Source organism: Stomoxys calcitrans, chromosome 5 (assembly GCF_963082655.1).
Source record: "Stomoxys calcitrans chromosome 5, idStoCalc2.1, whole genome shotgun sequence".
NCBI lineage: Eukaryota > Metazoa > Arthropoda > Insecta > Diptera > Muscidae > Stomoxys > Stomoxys calcitrans.
Genome location: NC_081556.1, coordinates 114,575,640 through 114,595,987, shown reverse-complemented (window position 1 = coordinate 114,595,987; position 20,348 = coordinate 114,575,640). Strand labels below are relative to the sequence as shown.

The 20,348-nt window shown below is 43.0% G+C and overlaps 1 protein-coding gene across 5 annotated transcripts in view; it reads left to right on the top strand.

Moving 5' to 3' along the window:
• LOC106090874 (MAGUK p55 subfamily member 7) overlaps positions 1–20,348 on the top strand; it is an 89,027-nt gene that overhangs the window by 34,174 nt on the left and 34,505 nt on the right. The window lies entirely within an intron of this gene.

The window sequence follows — 20,348 nt, the reverse complement described above, 5'->3', positions numbered from 1 at the left end:
TATAGCTTCGTCCTTCAATACTGGAGGGGGAATCCACACTCGCAGCGTTGTCCAGCGGGGGATCTAATCAATCGGGACCAGCTCTATTTTCATGCCAGGCCAAAGGGGGTCAAGGCCACCGATGCAGGTCGAAAGAAAATCCAGAGCTTTCTTATTACCGCATCCGATGACCTTGGCACTATCGAAAGCCGCAAAGAAGTCACTCTCGCCTTTTCCAATGGCTTCCTATGGAGCTCGTAGAATCTTCTCTTCGACAAGTAACCATCTCTCAGTGGCTAGCTGGCCTTCATGATTGCTGCAGTTCAGGATAGCCACCTGTAATTCAGGCGCTGATGACAAGCTGGCCAATTTCTTGGCCCTTTTGCCATCAGGCGCCTGTGCATCGCCAGATCGCTGCCGTTTGTTGCCTGGATTGCGCTTGTCATTTGAGTGACATACCCTTGCCGGGAGGACACTCTTCTGACCACCCTTCCTGGCTCCTGCTGCAGGATCAACGAAAGGCCTCAGCTTAACAGTTTTGCTCTTTTTGGGCCTGGTATTATGCACGCGGTACTTCCACTGGCGGTCTCGGTATTGTTTGTAGCGCATGTTGTAGTGTTCGCGTCGGTGTCAGTTCCAGTATCATCCGATATAGCAGAGGGCAGAATACGTTCCACGACAATAGTATTCATCATAGACTCGTACTTCCTGACGTGGAACCTATACATGCGCATCAAACGCTTGTAAGGGATCTTCTTTAGATACCGTAACGAGCGTTTGTAGCCTTCTTCCCGCTTCTGCTCGTTCTGTACTTTCCGTCTGTCCCCTTGCGAGGTTCCCGCCACTACACCAGGAGTTGAGTTTTTGGAGATCATCTGGGCGTCCTCTTCATTCTTTTTATAAAGCTGGATCGCTCCAACTCCCGAGAGTTCATCGCAGGAATCCTCGCAAGGGGGCAAGTCAATTTAGAGTTTGGGTAAAGTGTATGTTGTGTGCCTTTTTTGTTGTGTATAACATGAGGTGGGGAACTGCATATATTGCATCCCTGCGTGGATTCACGGTGGTGGACCGCTGACCACCTGTAGAGTTACGCTTTGTAATAATGTCACTTATGTTTGTATTTTTCGGATAACTTTTTCAGCGATAACAAGTTCAGGTTGAATCCGAAGTCACCGCATTCACCTAGGAAACCATGGCGCCCTTGGCCATTATGATTTCGCAGGTGAATGCTCCGACCCTTGATTTAACCCTTTAGCCCCCGCATCGCGACAAGATAGTTACCTCGCGCAGGGGGAGGGCGTTTGGGATTGTTAATGGGCCATATCGGTCTATGTTCTGATATAGCTGCTATATAAACCGATCTAGGATTTTGCCATCTTGAGCCTCTAGAGGGCGCAATTCTTATCCGGTTTTGCTGAAAATTTGTATGAGGTGTTTTTTTATAATTTCCAACAACTGCTCTTTGTATGGTCAAAATCCATGCACAACCTGATATAGTTGCCATACAAACCGATCTCGAGTCTTGACTTCTTGAGCCACTAGACGGCGCAATTCTTATCCGATTTGGCTAAAATTTTTTATGAAGTGTTTTGGTATAACTTCCAACAACTGCTCTTAGTATGGTCAAATCCATTCGTAATCTGATATAGCTGCCATATAAACCTATCTCGGGTCTTGACTTTATCTATCTCAAGAGGGCGCAATTGCAGGAGTGATACCAGAGATAGGTTCACCCAGATCACATAAGAACGAGTGCCCAGAAAGGAGAGCTTACGTCTCTGCAGACCCGGACGGGAACACGGCAAATGCTTAATAGTCTCCTCCTCATCCTCATCGAGGCAAATCCTACAGAAGCCATTGTGTGGTATCCCCATGCGCGCCGCCATTCGGCCTATGGCACAGTGTCTGGTTATGACCCCTGTCAAAGTACTTACCGGCATCTTATCGAACGCCAGCTCGTCCTCCTCCGGTCAATGACAGGCTATAGCGCCTTCGCAGTCCGGCAACCATCTACCTTGTCCCACCTCGCCACCGACGCTGCCCTGGCCATCCCATCTACTGTGTTCAGTAGCTCGACAAATGGCACGTAAGCAAGACCGATGACTGGTCCGCCCGGCGCAGACGAACCCCTCCTGGGGCACTCATCGGCCCTCTCCTGGAATCTCCTCACGCCCAGGAACCCATGTCAGCGTCACATCGTGGGTCCGGAGCCTATCCAGGGATTTCAAACAGTACGCTACGCATTTCGACCTCACCATCCTCGACCCCAAGACCTTGAGCGCCGCCATACTGTCCACATAAATTCTGAGTTTCGAGGGCGGTAAGCCCTGCAATGGCACAGACCTCTACCTGAAAGACCGTACACTCGTCCGGCAGTTTCAGAGACATGCATACGAGTAGACCCCCAATCCAGGCCCTGACTCCATCTTGGAGCCATCTGTGTAGATCGAGGTCTCATCTTTCTCAAGTACACCATCCGCCCTCCATTCGTCCCTCTCAGTCGGCACTGGTGGCAGGTAGTCGGAGATCCTTTTCAGTCTACCCTTCGTATCCATGACACCCAGAATCGAACTGTGACCGTAACCCTCCTCCTTCAGCATGACGAGCTCTCTCAGCCTAAGCGCGACCCTGGCGGTGCAGTTCCATATATAGGCTCCAATGGGCTGCATATCCAGCATCGCCTCCAGGCTTGCCTGCGGTGCAGATCTCAGAGCCCCTGTGATCCCGACACGGGCCAGTCTCTGGGCCTTCTTGAACTCCTTCCCTACGGGTCCCACCACACCAGTGCTCCAAAGGCCAGTACTGGTCTCACAATGGCCATTTACATCCAATAAATCACCTTGGGAGTCACCCCCTACTTCCTGCCGAACAACCTCCTACAGGAGTAAAAAGCGCTCAGTGATTTCCAGCTTCTTTCCTCGGTGTTCCTCCTCAAGGACAGTTTGCCTAGGTACTTCGACAGCCGCAGGGTGACCCCATCCAAGGACGGGAGTCTGAACTCCGGTATCTTATATATACGGGTAAAAAGCATCAGTTCCGTATACCCTGGGTTGGTCCTCAACCCGTTTCTGGTAACCTATCGCGACAACCTCCTCAGTGACCCTTCCATGATCTCGCTGATCGTCGACACAAACCTGCAAGCGAGGTATTTACGTAAGTTTTTTAATAAAATGAAAACACTTTTTTTTACCAAGAAATGCTAAAAATACACTTTTTCACATTTTTTTCTAGGGCTGCCTGCGGTGCGGATCTCAGCGTCCCTGTGATCCCGACGCGAGCCAGTCTCTGGATCTTCTCGAACTACTTCGCACACATCCTCTTCCCTACGGCGTCCCACCATACCAGTGCTCCATAGGCCAGTACTGGTCTCACGATGGTCGTATACATTCAATGAATCATCTTGGGAGTCACCCCCCTCTTCCTACTGAACATCCTCCTGCTGGAGTAAAAAGCGCACAGTGCCCTACGGCTTCTTTCCTCGGTGTTCCTTTTCCAGGACAGTTTCGAATCGAGGACTTTGCCTAGGTACTTCGCCTCCTTCGACAGCCGCAGGGTGACTCCGTCCAAAGACAGGAGTCTGAACTCCGGTATATTTACGCGTTAAGAGCACCAGCTCCGTCTTCCCTGCGTTTTTCCTCAAACCATTTCTGGTAGCCCATCGCGACAACCTCCTAGTGACCCTTCAATGACTACGCTGATCGTGACAGAAACCTGCCAGCGAGGTATTTACGCAAGCTTTTTCAATATAGACTAATCAATGGAAATAATCTTTTTGACCAAGAAATGCTAAAAATACACTTTTTCACATATTTTGACTTCCAAACTGGATAACCTTTAACTGAAAAATCAGATGTGGACACTTTCTGCGGCAAAGTTTTTGTAAATTTTGTCACAAATCCAAATCATGCATAAATATGAAAATCGAACTACAAATGCATTCGTAAATTGCAAATTACGTAGACAACCTTGGCCAAAAAATTTCAAGAAATAAAAATTAAAACTCGTATATCTCCGAAACCAGTGGAGATATTTTAGACCATAAAAATACTTATTTTGAGGGATTTTTGACACAAATGAAGATTTGTTAGCCCCAACAAATTTTAGAAATACCGAGGTGACCAAATTTAGGGGCCTGCCAAAAGGCGCCCGGACCACCTAGCGCCTTGAATCTCGTTAATAAAAAGCTCTTACAATTTCAAAGAGATATCTCTACCAGTTCTAACACGGAATTTTCTAGTTTTTGTCGGTTTTCTCCCACTGTGCGACGGGTGATGGTGAAAAACTACAACCAAAATAGAAAAAACCCCGACCTACAGCAGGTTTGCTGATGGTGGCTATTGCTAACCATCTAAACATGGTCAAAATGAAGAAGATTTTACTTGGACCAAAAGATGTAGGGGAGCATGTAGGGAAAGATAAAATGTAAGAGGGTGGTCGAAAACATGGCAGGTATCCCTAATGAGCCGGCAATATGTTCTATTTGAGATGTTAAGATTGTCAGACTATAGCATGGTAGGTGTATTAGTGTGTTTGTGTGTGTTTTGGGCTATGAGGTGTCCTAAGCTAAAAATGAAATGAAAATATTTTGTATTCATGCCTACATAGTATGTATATATATTAAGCTGTGTAGTATATATAAATACATGGTAAAATTACCATGACACCATAGGGATTTGTTGTAACTTTTCTAGACAAACTGCTAGTATGTTATATTAACCCTTTGAGAGAAGTGAGATAGCCATAACCACTTATTGGCCAAACTTATGTCATTTGTTTACTCCCTTTAGTACCAAAGGCCACCAGGGGACTATGAATATAATTGATGACTGTATTAATTAAACTAATGTTTATATTCTTTATATATGTTTGGATTGAGAATTTGTATTTCTAATTTTTGTATAATGATTTATTAATAGTCGAAATAGCAAAACATGAGAGATTTAGAACACAAGGTATTGAAAAGATTTGTGAATATGAGAATTTTGATTCTCATCACCAAGGGACGGGGGTATGTCATTCCCTTTGTAATACATCGAAATACCCATTTTCGACACTATACAATAAAAATCTAAGACTATAAATGTCCTTCCGTCTGTCCATCCGTATGTCTATTAAAAATTAAGATATTAAGTTGAAACTTTATACAAATAATTCGATGTTCGAAAATGGACTTGAAAAGGGCCTTGTGGCCATAATTAAAGATCGATCTCCCGATTAAAGGTCTTGTGGCCATTAATGGGGCGTATTTATTTGTCGTTTAGTGAGTCAAGTGGGTCTGGCTGGGCTGTTAAACAGGTGACGCGTGTCGTGTGGTCCCTGGTCACAATCGGGACATACATCTTACACGTCGGCATCAATCCTTGCTCTGTAGGAGTTGAAGCGGCTACATCTGCCGGAATGTAATTGAGCCAGAACTATTCTGGTTTGCCGGAGGAGGTCAATTTCTTCAAGTGCAACTGGACGCGGTCGTTCTCCAAGACTACATTCGCCAGGTAGCCATTTAGCGCATCTGCTATCGTGTCTGCATGAATGTTGTCTAGACCTGGTTGATATGCCGCTTGATCTAGAGGTAATCTCTTGTAGCGCTGAACCTCACGCTCTAGATCGTGTAGATCTACCTTAAGGCTTCTGGGCGGTGGATATCTATCCACAAGATGATGATTTAGATGGTCTCTGCAATAACAGCCCAAATAGTATTGCTTAGACAGCTTGTAGTTATGTCTTCGCACTGGTAGAAGATAGAAGAAGACACCCCCATCATCTGTCTGCTGATGCAGGTGGTCCACATGAGAACTGAGGAGACAACCCTTCGCAGTTCGGAGGGCGGCATTCTGACAGATCTGAATATTATTTCACTTCGTGTCACAAAGTTGACGAGACCACTTTGGCGTTGCATAATTTACCAGAGACCGGCCAATTGCTTTGTACGTGGTCAACTGGGTTTCTTTGTCTGCACCCCAAGTGTTGACAGCAAGTGACTTGAGGACCTTGTTTCTACTTTAGACCTTATCGCAAATTGTTGTGGAGAATGTGTTAGAGCTTTCAAATGTGACGCCAAGTATTTTGGAACACTGGATCCCGTCTAACGGGGTTTGAGAGTTACTTAACAGCAGACCACAGCTTGTCTAAACCGGTGCCTAAGTTACATTGCTCCAAGTGTTCCAGCCACAAATTCCGCCTATGTTCGCTGACTACCCTGTATATTTCCAGATTCAGCTCGCTGATTCTGAGGTTAGTGGGGTCCATACAACGAATATCATCACGCCGTCTGCGAGCACCACTGCCTGCACTGTCAAATGTAACGCCAAGTATTTTGGAGCACTTGATCCCGTCTACCGGTGTTCGAGACTTACTTAACAGTAGACCACAGCTTGCCTCAACCGGTGCCTAAGTTACATTGCTCCAAGTGTTCCAGCCACAAATTCCGCCTATGTTCGTTAACTACCCTGTATATTTCCAGATTCAGCTCGCTGATTCTGGGGTTAGTGGAGTCCATACAACAAATCCCACTACGCTCGTCTGTGAGCACTACTGCCTGCGCTGGGAAATTGGGTCGCACTTGGGGTATTCGACTGGCTGGTATAAAGCGAGCGGCTGCTGCGTTAATGATATCTCGGAATTTCCTCTCGGCAACTAGCACATCCGAGGGGGGTGGCAGTTCACTGAAGCGGCGATTGGTATACTCTCTGAAGCTAGCCCAATCGGCCTTCTTCTGATTGATAAACGTCCGGCGCTCAGAGGTTATGAAGCACGGGTGGTCGGTCGATGGTGAGAATTATGGGAAGGTGGTCTGACCCCAAAGATATGACGGCTTGCCAGGATACGTCACTCAGGAGATCAGGGGATGCAATGGAAATGTCTTGCGAGCTGCTGCACATGCTCGTAATCCTAGTGGTGAGAATTATGGGGAGGTGGTCTGACCCCAAAGATATGACGGCTTGCCAGGATACGTCACTCAGGAGATCAGGGGATGCAATGGAAATGTCTGGCGAGCTGCTGCTCCTGCTCGTAATCCTAGTGGCGGCAGCCTCATTCACCGTGCAGAACGTGGAGCCTTCAATCTGCTCTGCCAAAGCCATGCTATGCTGGTCGTTACCTAAGGGAGAATGCCATGAAATATGATGCGCATTAAAGTCTCCTAGAACCAGACGATTTTGGCCAGATAGTAACCCACTTATGTCGGGGTTGTAAACTTGGCCAATAATTGGGACATAGCTGCCAACTGGCGTTATGTTCACATTGTATAGCTCTATCTCGGCAATACCGGACCTGAATTTTATCCCCATGCACTTCATGTAGCGGTCACTAGCGCCAGGCGCTGGCGAAACGGGTCTATATTGCACGGAATGGTGTATGACGAAGGCCAATTCCTCACCTCTATTCCTTGAGCGATCCATACGTAGCCCATTGTATCCGTGACAACTGTGCAAGCTGCAGGTGTTGGTCAGCTTTGTCTCCTGGATCGCTTGGCCCATAATTGGGATGCAGCTACCAACTGGCGGTATGTAAACGTTGTATGACTCTATCTCGACAATACCGCACCTGACTGTTATCCCCATGCACTCCATGTAGGGCTCACTAGCGCCAGGCGCAGGCGAAATTGGTCTATATTTCACGGAATGGTGTATGACAAAGACCAATTCCTCACCTCTATTCCTTGAGCGATCCATACGTAGCACATTGTATCCGTGACAACCGTGCAAGCTGCAGGTGTTGGTCAGCTTTGTCTCCTGGTCTTGGTCTATATTTCACGGAATGGTGACCAACGGCTTACAACGACTTTGCTGCACAAAATAAAAGTTATGTTGTTTGAAAGTCAAAATTTTTGAAAAAAAAGTTTCTGGCCAAAAAGTATTTTCATTGACAAGTCTTTATTGTAAAACTTTTTGGTTGCCCAAAAAGTAATTGCGGATTTTTCACATAGTCGGCGTTGACAAATTTTTTCACAGCTTGTGACTCTGTAATTGCATTCTTTCTTCTGTCAGTTATCAGCTGTAACTTTTAGCTTGCTTTAGAAAAAAAGTGTAAAAAAAGTATATTTGATTAAATTTCATTCTAAGTTTTATTAAAAATGCATTTACTTTCTTTTAAAAAATCCGCAATTACTTTTTGGGCAACCCAATAATAACCTTACTACACCCTCCACCATTAGAGGGGCGTATACTAACTTCGTCATTCTGTTTGCAACTCCTCGAAATATTCGTCTAGGACCCCATAAAGTATATATATTCTTGATCGTCATGAAATTTGAAATCGATCAAGCCATGTCCGTCCGTCTGTCAGTCCCTCCATCCATACGTCCATTCGTCCGTCCGTCTATCTGTCGAAAGCAGCTGTCATATAAACCGATCTGGGGTCTTGACTTCTTGAGGGCGCTATTCCTATCCGATTTGGCTGAAATTTTGCATGACGTGTTTCGTTGTTACTTCCAATGACTATGCTTAGAATGGTGCAAATCGACCCATAACCTGATATAATTGCCACATAAACCGACCTTGAATCTTGACTTCTTGAGCCACTAGAGGGCGCAATTCTTATCCTGTTTGGCTGAAATTTTGCATAACGTGCTTCGTTATGACTTCCAATAACTATGCTAAGTATGGTTCAAATCGATCTATAACCTGATATTGCTGCCATATAAACCGATCTTGAATCTTGACTTCTTGAGCCATTGGAGGGCGCAATTCTCATCCGATTTAGCTGAAATTTTGCATGACAGGTTTTGTTATGACTTCCAAAACTATGCTAAATATGGTTCAAATCGGTCAATAACTTGCTATAGCTGTTATATAAATCGATCTGAGATCTTGACTTCTTATGCCTCTAGAGGGGCAATTATTATCCGATTTGGCTGAAATTTTGTACAACGGCTTCTCCTATAACCTTCAACATTCGTGTTAAATAAGGTCTGAATCGGTCTATAGCCTGATACGTCTCCCCTATGAACCGATCTCCCTATTCACTTCTTGAGTGCCTAGAGGGCGTGTTTCTTATCCAAATTGGCTGAAATTTTACAATGGTCTTCAACATTCAATACAATTATAGTGTGAATCGGACCATAACTTGACCTTTGTTTACCCAAAAAGAGAACTGGACAAATGAGATCTATGGTGTAGGGTATATAAGATTCGGCCCGGTCAAATTTAGCACGTTTTTACTTGTTTTTCTATTTTTGTTTGTAAATTCTCTTTTTAAGTGAAATTTGAATAAGACATGCCAACTTAAACGGGTGCTTTACGTTCTTGAAAATAGGCAATTTTTTGTATTAAAAAGAATTGGAAAATCCCTCAAGTTCCCAAAGCCCATATCCCCCATTTGGGCACATGTTTTGTTTACTCCATAGGTCCCCTAAACCCATACAAAAATTGTTTGCACCTAACAATATTTGTAAACTCTACAGCAAATTTACTAAAAAATGCTTAATCATAATATCGTGGGCTATGGCTCATCTTCAAAGATAAGCTCACACCTCGCATAATTCTCCGAAAATAATACATCTGATACACCACTTTTTCTATGCTGCTTCCACTTTGTTATATTAAATTCTAAAGTTTTAAAATTTTTGTTAACACTTTTTAAGCGTTGTATGCTTTCCTATGCAAGCTCATTCATTCATTATGCGTTGGCACACAACATCTTTGTATGTATGTGTGTGCGTGTGTGTGTTTATCTAATGTTTCATGTTCTTGAAAAGGATCCTAGACCATTCATTCCATAATGACTAATATATTTCAGCAGTATTGTTGGCGTCAAAAATGAGGCAAAACAACAAAAAAAAAAAAGAAAAACAAGCATCAACCAAACAATTTTTCATCAGCTAATTAAAGGCCTTTAACATCTCTGGGGTGTTTGTGCCATAAATTGTTGTACAGAACACTTGCAATTTGACATACAAAAAAAAAACAAAAGGAAACTTTGAAGAGGGAGAGGCCTAGGAATGGGGCCTGACAAATATTATTGGGGTTGTGGTCGTTTGAGTCAAACTGTTTTCTTTTTCCTATTCTTCTATTTCATACATTGTCTAAAGTATTAATACAAGGGTATCGGATTGGTAATATGAGGCCACCATGACGCTGAACGCCTGGATTGGAAACCTGGCGAGAACATCAGAAAAAAATATTTTTCAACGGTGGTTATCCCCTCCTAATTCTGGCGACATTTGTGGGTTACTATGCTATGTAAAAATGTCTCCCCAAAGAGGTGTCACACCGCGGCCCGTCGTTCGCACTCGGCTAAAAGGAGGCCCTTTATCATTGAGCTTAAACTTGAATCTCACAGCACTCATTGATGTGAGAGAAGTTTGCTCCAGTTCCTTAATGGATTGTTCATGGGTAAATTTGCCTTGCATTGTTAATGAGAACTAACGAATGAATGTCTCAGACGTTTCTAGCCTAGCTTTTTTGTCACAGCAAGATTTTTAATGTTTTCACTGACAAATTTCTCTAAGTGCGTATGTGGGTTTATGGGATTAAGAATGAATTATACATCCAATGGTTAGGTTAGGTTTTGTCATAGGACACAAGCCTGGCAAACGCAGTTGCCAACCGCTTCACTCGGAGACCTCTGGTCCATTGTGTTCCTCCTAGATAGTAATGAAGTAGGAGAGAAGAAAAGAGAGAAAGACGAAAGTCATTAGAAAAATATCTATAGAAACTAAAAAGCCGGCATAGGGACCGAAAGAATTCTCAACGACTAGAGAGCCGCCCGGTCAGCCATCCCAGACGCTTGCTGAATTCCAGAATGTCTCGGGGGTCGAAAGACTGTAAAGAGCTCAGTGAAGAGAAGAGGTCTTCACCCATAATGCTACGCTTTCTCCCCGTCATTGCGCAGAACTGGCACAGCAGATGCTCAACCGTCGTCAACCGTCGTCAACTGCTCCTAATCCGTATAGACCCTGCAGATATCCTTATCTTCCCGAGTGGGCAGTGGCCAGTCTGGTCTCCCCCAACAATCCAGGGTCACGTTTCCCCAGTTCGATAACAATCGACGTCCTCGTCTGAAGGACTTCGACAATAGTCAGTCAGTCAGGACTCCCCCAACAATCCAAGGTCACGTTTTCCCATTTGGAGAAAAATCGACGTCCTCGTTCCGAAGGACCTCGGCAATAGGACCTTGACAATCTTGGCCAGTCAGGACTCCCCCCAACAATCCAAGGTCACGTTTTCCTAGTTCGCGAACAATCGAAGACCTCGTTCCGAAGGACCTCGCCAACAGGGCCTTGGGCCCTGCAGCCTACATCGCCAGCCCACGCCGAGTCAGCACATTCGTCATAGTAGAAATCTACCATCCCAAACAACCAGCACATATTCAAGCAAAACGCAAACCCCAAAAATCCTCTCCAAAAGCATCATAGCATACGGGCCGCTATTTACAGCATGGGCGGCAATATCCCATCCGGGCTGGATGGAACATCGCCTAGATTACAACCGACAGCGCTTCAGCACTGCTTTGTATTCGAGAGATATCCGTAACTTCGGAAGTCACGGGTTCTCTGGGTCCGAGCACCCCTGAAAGTGTATAGTGGCCAATAGTACGAGAGTTTTGGAACTAGACTCCGTCTAAGTTTCGTCTTCTCTCAGAACACTTTGAATTGTTTTCGGGTCCTTAGATAACAATTTCCGAAACCTAGAGGACTCGTTCACACCCTCCACGGCAGAAATCCTCTTATTCCCAAGTGGATAAGTAGCCGATCAGGACACCCACTAACAATCCAAGGTCACGCTTCGCCAGCTCAAGGACAATTGACGTCCTCGTTCTGGAAAATCTCAGCCCAGAGCCTAGACAACACTACAGCCCACAACGCCAGCCCACGCCGAGTCACTACATTCTTCATAGTAGGAATCTACCATCCCAAACAGCCATCACGGAGGAGGGTAGACATTGGCATGTCTCTCCCAGAGTTCATCCGCGATTCATACTTGGTCAGCCTAGACATTACCCGCTACCCCTTGATGGCCGAGAATCCAGCACAAACTGACAGCAGCCCCTAAACATCTGAGACGCTCCTTGCATCTCTCGATAAGACTCGAGAGAGTCTCACGTGACCCGCAGCCAGGGCCTTCAGCGCCGCCTGACTGACCACATAAATTGTGACAGTCTGAGAGGGCCGCCGCTTCTGATTTAGAATTACAACCAAAGCCTGTGCCTGAAAAACATGCATGCATCCAGAAGAAGACACGCATGCATCCAGAAGGAGACACTATTTCCCAGGAATTCAATAAAACCCCTACCTCGGTTCCCCCATCCAGCTTGAACCCAACCGTGTACACAAAGGGACCCAAGAATGGCGGAAGCCCCTAGCCCAAAGCTATCTCCCCGGGAAGGCAACCTTCAGGAAGACGAAGAGAGACCCTCCCGGCCCATAGTCCGTCGATTAGCCAATGTCACGTAGTCGACCCACACCAGCGGCCTTCAGCAGCGCCACGATACCCTATACCTTCTCCAACATACCGTGTAGACACACCTTCTCGAGAGCCCGACCAAAGCAGTGTAAAACCAGTGTACCGTACTAGGCCAAAATCCCCAACTCCTGCCCACCAAGTTGAGACATGTAAAGAAAGCATTGAGCCCCCGTTTGACTTTCTCCTCAACGATTCTTCTCCAGTTAAATTTCTGGTCTAGAATAACGTCCAGGTATTTAGCCTCCCGAGAGAACGCTCCAGCTCCATTCCGTCAATGACCGGTTACCTGTACTGGCCTTATTTCCTTCTTCTCTTGAAAAACATCAGCTCCGTCTTCTTAGGGTTAATGCCAAACCCATTGGCTCTCGCCCATCCCTATAGCTTCCAGCCACCCATGGATGAGCATCGGTCGAACAACAGCAGTGAGCCATACTCGATCAAAGTCACCAAAGCACTGGCAACCACTTCCACTCTTTCCTTCACGAAGGACCTGAGAATTCCATTGATAACCAAGAGCCACAACTGGGCATCAACTGACCGTTTCTTGGTGTAGGCAAGACGTCATGGGGGGCACTATCAACTGACCGACCCTTAGTGTAGGCATGCTGGTAGCCTATTACCAATTATGGTGCAAGGAGATCCCTGACGTACGCACCCAACAGTCTCTCAAATGTTTTCAAGACTAAAGACGACAGACTAACCAGCCTAAAGTCCTTGGGCCGGGAGTGATCCGGTTGCCCCGCCTCGGGAATTGAAACGACCTTAAACGCAAGCACTCAAAACCCCCTTCAGAAACCTCATGGCATACGGCCCCGCTCTTTGCAGCATGTCAGGCGATATACGATCGGTTCGGCTGATATGTAGGGCTCAAAAGAAACAATCGCCCGGATTATCTTGCCCTCCGTTATCATCTCTCAACCACCGACATGAAGCGCTGATTTGTGTCCGAGGGACATCCGTAACGTCGGTCCGCTTGCCACACCCTCCGTGACTCCGTTCAAGTTCCGTTATCTTTTAGAACACTCTTCGGGTCCTTAGAAAACAATCTCTGAAACCTAGAGGACTCGTTCACCCCCTCCGCCAACTCACGGAAGGCGATGCATGAGGCCCTTTTAGCCGATCTCCCTTCGCCCTAGTGCCGGTTCAGGGACCCCTTATAGAAGTCCCAATCAGTGACTAGGCATTGTTGTATAGCCTCCTCGTAGTCCGCCTCAATTTCCCCGGCTCCCCATTTCACCAAACAGGCTGCTACCTCTTACCTGGGTAAATGAGAGGGTAAATGTTCTTTTTAAAGCTGCTCACCATGGCTCTTGACAACGCTGCCAACTTAAGATCCATTTCACCATCAAGCACAGTGCTGGTGGTTCGAAGCTTTACGTCGACACGCTCGGCATAGCGGTCCCAGTTGTAAATAATTCCATGAAGTATTAGCCTTCGTTATACTTAAAGTCAAATCGGAAGAAGATGAATGCGGGGAGTAAAGCCCATCTTCGAACTTAACCTTCCCATGGTTTAATAAGCCCAATTTAGGATGATTGTTATATACAAATAGACATACATGCTACATTTACATCCATAATTGCAACTATTGAAGGCCCTTGTGCTGTCTGGCCCTTGTGTTTTCTAGTTCTCCATTTCATATTCAAATCTATGTAAATTGCATGTGCTTATGCATGCTTGTTTATGAGAGAGTGTGTTTTCGTGTGTGAGTGCGTGTATTTGAGTGTGAGTATAAGTAAATCCCTGCCGGCCAAACATTGTGGGAGATTGCATGGGGTGGGGAATTTGTGTCGCCAAAATCCCAATTCTTGTAATTCATAGTTGCGGTTGTTGTTCTCTGCTCTTCTTCTTTTTTTTCTTCCTAGTGTGCTATTGTCATTTCTGCTGTCTGGCTGATTTATTTTTTTTTTTTTTGTATGTGAAGTTGTTGTTTTTTTTGTGTGTTTTCTATTGGACTACACAGTTTTTGGCGTCTGTTGTTCTGCTTGAATGTGAATTTTGGCACCCCAGTGTCGCCTGTTGATAGAAAATCCCAAAAAGAGGCGTTCATAATGGCAGAGACAGCAGCAGCAGCAGCATCAACAACGGCAAAACTAGAAAACAACTAATAGGAGATATGCAATAAATAAAAAATGTTGTTGTAGTTCGCAGCCATATACACACAGAGGCACTTCATATTTGCTAGATACATATACAACCATTTTGTAAGTTTGCTGTAGATGTAGATACATTAATGGGGGGATCAATTAGTGCAAGGAATGTGTAAAATTTAGAATAGATTTTTTTAATATTTTCAAAGGGGAAGGAAGGAAAACAGTGTTAGAACATAAATTGTTGCTTACAGAAATTAGAAGCAAGTATTTAAAAATATCTATAAGAAGTTTAAAACGTATTAACTTAAATAAAAATTAATCTTGGAATTCCTCTCATATTTATGAAAGTCAAGTGTTGTGTTTTTTTTTATCAGTTTTTTGTCAAACCTCTGGGGGAAAATTCCTACAGCAAAACCAACAGAAACTGATATTTCGATTGATGGGACAATCAAAGGTATTTGAGAGTTGAATTTTATATCGGTAACTAAGACCAATTGTCAATTGTCTAAAATAACGGGCTTTAAACCCTCTACCATACGAAATGGGTATACTAATTTCGTCATTCCGACTGCAACTCATGAAAATATCGATCGGAGACCCAGGAATGTACATATTCTTGATCATCTTAACATTCTATGCTGATTTAGCAATGTCCGTCAGGCTGTTTCTCCGTCGCACTATGTTGCGGACAGGAAAACAGGTGGCAAAAATCAACGCACAACAAGCCAATTACTGGCTTAGCGGTATGACCATATTGTCATCGGGCGGATTAATATCTGCACCCTCTTTTCAACCTAACCTAACCCATATTCCCGAAACCAGTGAAGATATTGTATACCTTTTTTGTAGAGTTTTTCGGCACTATCCAGAAGAAATTTGAAACTAGGATCTCATTTGAAGTTTTGCCAGCCCAAACAATTTTTCAAAATGCCGAGGTAACAAATTTTATGAGCCTGTAAAGGGGCACCCGGGCTACGTGCTGTGTTGAAATTTTGCACATGATCTCGATGGCACCATAGCCTTAGCCATTTCAAATTTCAAAGAGTTATCACCATCCGTTCTAAAATGGCATATGTTTTACTTGTTCTTTTCGTTTCTATCTTACTGTGAACCATAAGAAATCTTGTATGCGTTATGGGAGCGTATGATTACTATTTGCTAATTATACCCATAAAGGTCATACGTCATACGCCACCCAGGCAAATCATTTTACAAGTCAAAAACTTGACAAAAATAATTTGAAAATAAAATCTATGGATCAAGCACACAACATCCTTTTTATACCCTCACCCATAGGATGGGAGTATGTTAATTTCGTCATTCTCTTTGTAACTCCTCGAAATATACGTCCAAGACATAAAGTACATATTGGGCTGCCCAAAAAGTAATTGCGGATTTTTTAAAAGAAAGTAAATGCATTTTTAATAATACTTAAAATGAACTTTAATCAAATATACTTTTTTTACACTTTTTTTCTAAAGCAAGCTAAAAGTAACAGCTGATAAATTACAGAAAAAAGAATGCAATTACAGAGTCACAAGCTGTGAAAAAATTTGTCAACGCCGACTATATGAGAAATCCGCAATTACTTTTTGGGCAACCTAATATATTCTTGATCGTCATGACATTTAAAATCGATCTAGTCCATCCATGGAGGCCACCGTAGCGCACAGGTTAGCATGTCCGCCTATGACGCTGAACGCCTGGGTTCGAATCCTGGCATGACCATCAGAAAATTTGTCAGCGGTGGTTATCCCCTCCTAATGCTGGCGACATTTGGCAGGTATATTGCCATGTAAAAACTTCTTCTCAAAGAGGTGTCGCTCTGCGGCATGCCATTCGGACTCGGCTATAAAAAGGAGCTCCCTTATCATTGAGCTTAAAATTGAATCGTCCTGCACTTATTGATTTGTAAGAAGTTTGTCCCAGTTCCATTATAGAATGTACAAGGGCAAATTTGCAATTTTGCCATGTCCATTAGTCCGCCCATCTGTCTGTCGAAAGCACACTAACTTTCCAAGGAATAAAGCTAGCCGCTTGAAATTTTGCGCAAATACTTTGTGTAGGTCGGTTGCGATTGTAAATGGGCCATATCGGTCCATGTTTTGATAAAGCTGCCATATAAACCGATCCTGACTTCTTGAGCCACTAGAGGGCGCCATTCTTATCGGATTTGGCTGCGATTTTACATGAGGTGTTTTGATTTCCAACAACTGTGCTCAGTATGGTTGAAATGTCATATATAAACTGATCTGGAGTCTTGACTTCTTGATCCTCTAGAGGGAGCAATTCCTATCCGATATGGCTGAAATTCTGCTGAAATTGTTATGGCTTCCAACAACTGTGCCAAATATGGTTCAAATCGCCCCATAACCTAAACCAATCTGGAATCTTCTTCAGCCTCTAGAAGGCGCAATTATTATTCGTTTTGTACAACAGCTTCTCTGACCTTCAACATACGTGTCAAAAAGGGTCTGAATCGGTCAATAGTCTGGTACTACAGCTCCCATATAAACCGATCTCCCGATTTTACGTTTTGAGCCCCTAAAGGGTTCGAATTGGCTGAAATTTTACACAATTACTTCTACTATGGTCTCCAACATTCATTTCGATTATGGTTCGAATCCGATCATAACTTGATGTAACTCCAATAGCATAGCAATTGTTTTCTTTAAGTCTTGAAAATCAATTCAATTACAATTAGAAGATTAGATGCTATATAAAAGTTTTTATACTATTTCTACATTTTGAGGCTACAATCGACATTTTGCTATTTGAAAACAGCAGAAAATGTTTGCTGTTTCCGAAAAATTGTACTGCTGTCACATTTTCAGCAGACTTTTTGTTGTTTTAACAAACAATTTTGTTTTTTTACTTCCAAATGTTTCAGAGTGAAGGTAAATTATGGCCCTGAGATAAATTTAAAAAACAAGAGCTGATGGGGAAACACCACTGCTGGATTTGAAACAACTTGTCTATATAATAGAATCACTTAAAACTCACCCACCTTTTTTTTCATTTTGTTCACCAGCGTAAGGATTTGTCACCGACAACCTTAATGATTTACTTGCTGTAGCAGTTAGTAATATTGTGTTTAGGGAAGTGGAAAGTTTTTTTCCAGTCGCCTTTGTTTCTGAATGATAAATTAGCTTCAATGAAAGATAAATGATAACAAAATAACAAGGGAAACCAAAATCAAAAAAATTTTTGATAAAACTATTTTATCCACCACCATTGGATGAGCGGTATACTAATTTAGTCATTCCGTTTATAACACATCGAAATATTCATCTGCAACCCCATATTCATACGAAATATCAGCCAAATCGGATAAGAGCTGCGTTCACGAGACGCTCAAGAATAATAGATCCGAAATCACTCAATGTGGAAGCTATTGGGTTGCCCAAATAGTAATTGCGGATTTTTCAAATAGTCGGCGTTGACAAATTTTTTCACAGCTTGTGACTCTGTAATTGCATTCTTTCTTCTGTCAGTTGTTACTTTTAGCTTGCTTTAGAAAAAAAGTATATTTGATTAATTTTCATTCTAAGTTTTATTAAAAATGCATTTATTTTCTTTTAAAAAATCCGCAATTACTTTTTGGGCAACCAATTTATCAGGTTATTAACCAATTTGGACCATAATTGGCACACAGAAATTGGAAGTCATAACAAAACAAAATTTCTACCAAGTCAAGTGAGAATTCCGTCGTCAAGAGGCTCAAGAAGTAAAAATACAAGATCGATTTATATGGCAGCTATATCAACACATGGACCGATATGGCCCATTTGCAATCCCAACTGACCTACAGTAAGAGGAAGAATTTGGCCAACATTTCAAGCGCATAGCTTAATTCCTTCGAAAGTTAGAGTGCTTACGACAGTCGGACGGACAGCCCGTCAGACAGACGGACGGATATAGCTAAATCGTCTTAGAATGCCAAGACCATCAAGAATATACGAGGGTTGCTATTTATATTTCGGGATTGAACATCCCTTGTGTTGCAATCTGCAAACAGACAGCTCTATCGTAAAGCTTGACATTTTTAGGGTTAAACTTACTCAGAACGTTTTGACATACGAGAGCTATTTGTGTTGTTTTCAATAACTTAAAAGATTCATCTCGCCCAAGAAATGGAATCAAATCTTTAACATTTTAGTGCAATTTTTTTTAACAACTTTCGACGTGGATTAACTCAACAGCAGTGCATCGATTAACTTAATTAAATTTTTGGCTATGAAGCTCCACCAGTGTTTATCAATGGTATGGTGAATACAACCGAGATCGTAGTTCATTCCAAGACGATGTTCGTGAAGGTCTTCCAAAATCAGTTGTTGTTCCAAAAACCATTGATGCTGAGCAACAACTGATATTCGTTCAAGTTCGTCATGTGACCTATCATGAGATTGAGACAACCTGAGGCATTAGTGGCACCAGCATACATTCAATATTGCATGAACATTTGACTTCTTTTTATTCCCGTACGTTACAAATAAAATGAGAGATCATAGTTTTTCGACACCTGAAACAGCGGTTGATGCGTTCAGAATGCATGTTTTGGAGATATCTCAATCATTCCGTTTTTAACATCTCGAAATACGACCTAAGACCCTATAAAGGATATACATATTTGACCCTCTTGATATTCTTAATCAATCTAGCTACGCCCACTGTCGGTCCATATGTCGTTGGGGATTGGAAATGGGCCATATCGGTTCAGATTTGGATAATGCCCCCCCTCCTATAAACCTATCCACAGTTTTGACTTCGTGAACACCTAGAGACCTACATTTTCCCCCAATTTGACTGATAAATACCACAAAAACTTGGGTTCTGACTTCCAATATCAGTTTCGAGTTTGATTCGAATCGGTGTATAAACTGATATAGCCCCCATACAAATCGATCCCCGGATTTGATTTCTTGAGCCCCTAAAGGACTAAGTTTTCATCCGATTTGGCTGAAATATTGGCACAAAGATTTCCGTTCTGACTTCCAATACCAGTTCCGAGTATAATCCGAATCGGTCTGTAAACGGATATAGCTCCCAATTAGACCGATCCCCGGATTGGACTTCTTGAGCGGGTAGGAGCCTCAGTTTTCATCTGATTTAGCTGAAATTTGGCACAAAGGCTTCTGTTCTGACTTCCAACATTTGTGTCGAGTATGACAACATCGTTTAATTTACCGGCATACTGCCATATTTAACTTCTTGAGCCCTTAGAAGCCTCAATTTTTATCTAATTTGACGAAATTCGGCACAAAAACTTCTGCTATGACTTCTAACGTCCATTCAAGTATGATCCGAATCGGTATATATACTGATACAGCCCCCATTTAAAACGATCCTCAGATTTGACTTCTTGAGAGGCATCAATTTTCACCTTATTTGAAAAATAAATTTTGGAGTTTTATTTTTAAACAAAATTAGGTCAAAATTTAAATTCCGTTAAAGATTTTGTAAAACGTTTTTTACAAAAAAAAAATTATAAAAATTTTGTTTACAAAAAATGTAAATTTCTTCTTTTTTGCCCAAATTTATTTCATGAAATCTCTAAAATCGATTGGTATACTGTTCTTCCACCCACTCTCCCGTTATCTACAGCAGTTTGTTTACACCTCCTTATACTGTATTTGTAACTGCAGGAATGCTTGCATACACGCACACACACACCCACACAAATTTGTCTTTATACGATAGCAATTGTGTGGTGCGAAGGATTTTGATAAATGCATTTCTGCAAAGGATATGTTAAATAAACGCCATTTGCCATTTGAGCAGGGTGTTTAGGCGTTGGTTATTGGATTTTATTGGCGACTTTTGTGACACATGACACAGCCAAAGAGTAGGAGTGTGGAGGGCAATCATGGTTGTT